This window comes from Podarcis bocagei (genome assembly GCF_964188305.1).
Source record: "Podarcis bocagei genome assembly, chromosome: 1".
In the NCBI taxonomy this organism is placed as follows: domain Eukaryota; kingdom Metazoa; phylum Chordata; class Lepidosauria; order Squamata; family Lacertidae; genus Podarcis; species Podarcis bocagei.
This window is the reverse complement of record NC_138125.1, coordinates 20,909,186-20,911,712: the sequence shown is the minus strand read 5'-3', so window position 1 is coordinate 20,911,712 and position 2,527 is coordinate 20,909,186. Positions and strand designations below refer to the sequence as shown.

The 2,527-nt window shown below is 43.1% G+C and overlaps 1 long non-coding RNA gene across 1 annotated transcript; it reads right to left on the bottom strand.

Moving 5' to 3' along the window:
- Positions 1–1,484: 1,484 nt before the first annotated feature.
- Positions 1,485–2,426, bottom strand: LOC308584761. The gene is made up of 3 exons (XR_014006997.1): positions 2,355–2,426; positions 2,163–2,227; positions 1,485–1,561 (listed from the first exon to the last, which is right to left on the bottom strand). It is a non-coding gene; the product is annotated as an uncharacterized lncRNA (long non-coding RNA).
- Between the last annotated feature and the right edge of the window lie 101 nt (positions 2,427–2,527).

Sequence of the window (2,527 nt, the reverse complement as noted above, 5' to 3'; positions counted from 1 at the left end):
ATCAATAAAGTTGTGGCCTAAATTCTGCCAAAAACCAAACCAAAAATTTGAGTCAAGTGTGAATTTATTTGGGGGGGAGGTTTCTGGGTCTGAACATGCAATTAATTTTGGCAATTTAGCACAGACATTCCTATCTCTCATACAGGGAAACATTAATTTAGAGCTGCAGATGCACATAGCTGAATTGGGGTCTTTTGCTTGTTGCAGTCAGTAGTCCAAACTACTAATCTATTATGCTTCCACTCCACAAAGGTTGGTATTGCCTTTCTCAATTATCAACATGTTTGAAACGTTTCTATGATGCTTGCCAGAGGAGTGGGAAGTTGAAGGCAACTTTGGCAATGGTTTGTTTCCTATGGAGGAAAGCACTGTGGAGATGTTTGTTGTCTTTATAATAACCTGTCTATCTCTGCAAACGGACAGATTGAGAACAGAAACGTCAAGAGTCCAATAGCAGGCACAGCTGGCTCTGAAACAATTCAGGTTCTTTCAAATCCAATGGGCTTTTTGGAGTCTAGCAGGAAGTCTAGGTGTGCTGAAACAAGCACACGGGTGTTTTCCTATTTATAGGCAAAAAGTGGAGAGAGGAGTCAACATTAAATAAGGGGAAATGGAGCTTGTTGCACCACTGCCCACCAGCTCTTAAGAATTTGTAAGTGTGGTGCACTTAGGTAATTTTAGACAGTGGTCTTCAGGGTCTCATTGTGTGTAGTTCTTCACTCACTTCAAGATGTAACAAGCCAGCCATGCAGCACTGGGGGGTGGGGAATGACTCCTGCTCAATCTGTTGAGTGTGGCCCTGGCCGTTCACCCAAAAGCCCTGCCCCAATGGCACTGCCATTGTAGTCCTCACCTCCAGGTGATGGACTACAGCTCCCATCATTCCCAGCATAGCCAATAGTCAGGAGCCGAAGTTCAGAAACAGCTACAGGACAGGATGGTGGCAACACCTGGTCTATAGCAAAGCCTAAAAGAAAACCGATTTCTACCATTTACGTAACACAGCAGCATGGCTCCCAAGACCACCGTATTCCATAAAGGATTTTTATGTCAACATCACATAATAATGCTTAGTTTTTCAAACTGAAGCTCAATTTTGTGAGGGTTTTTTTTTAAAAAACAAACTAGAAGTCCCATCCACCTATCTACTAAGAAGTAAGTCCCACTATTTCAGCGGGGCTTAGCTAGTCAAAATTAGTTGACCTTACTTAAATATTGTTAAAATTAATGGAACAGGTCAGTCACAACTTAGGCTGAAGCAAAAGGGAACGGGAACAGTTCCCTCTCCTCAGGAAAGAATGCCTCCCTTTCAGAATTCCCTCCCTGCAGACTGACTTATTTATTTATTAGATCTGTATACCACCCATCTGCAAACCACCAGATAAAAGCACAAATAAATAGTAACAGAAACAACGAAACAATAACCCAGGGCAGAAAGCTTTCATACTTTCAGCATGTTTTGCCCTCACTCTCAATGAGCTTTGCCTCATCATAAAGCCAAATCTGATGCCATAGCAACCTTATACTATTCACGGGATCCCCGACAGGCTGGAAATACTATCTGTAGAAGGAAGATACAGTTTTTTAAACAAGCAAACAAATAAACAAAACACAACAGTATCAAAGCAAGTACTGAGGGTTAGTGAACAGCATCTTAAAGTTAAGCAGTCAAGGGAGGGAATTGAACACCTGAACAGGGCCAGCCCTGTCATTAGATAATGTGAGGCAGCTGCTTCAAGGCAGCAAATGCTGGGGGCCAAGGAGCAGCAATGAGGTACTGAAGGATGGAGCCGTGTGTGCTGCGCAGTCTGCCCCCAGTTTCCTAAACCAGCTGCTGTTCACAGCTCACTGCCCTATTGCCAAAACTGAAGTGAGAATTAGCTGATTGTCCAATTGGCTTCTGTACATTTACCGATAGTGGCAGGGGGTATCTTGACCAAAATGCCTTAGGTTGGCCCTCCTCCTGGAAAGGTAAAAGGTAAAGGACCCCTGGATGGTTAAGTCCAGTCAAAGGCGACGATGGGGTGCGGCGCTCATCAGTCGTGCTGACCACATGACCTGGAAAGGTGTCTGTGGACAAACTCCTAAAAATAAGCCCTCCCTTTAACCGATAGACACACACACACACACCCCAACTGCAAACTTTATATTGTTCCACTGACCTGGGTATCACTGGTTTTCTATGGGCATGGTCTAAAAAGCAAAAGCGGCCACCTTTATGTTTCTCCTGAGAAAAGAAATTTAAGTCTGTCTGAAAAACTACAGTGAAAAAGATGCTTGCATAAATAAAGATTTTTATTATTATCTTCTGCTTTAATTTTTTTTTTTTTTACAAAAATCACGTCAGAGCATACTTAGTCCAGCACAGTGAAGTGACCACACTGGGCTGCCAAATTAGTTTATCAACATCCTGGGAGTGATTTGGGTGTTATTTATTCCTGCTATGAAGTCAAATGCCGGTGACTTCATCATGCCAAAAGCAGCTGCGTTAAAAGGGGTGGGTGTGGAAGTGTGTAACAGTCTCAAC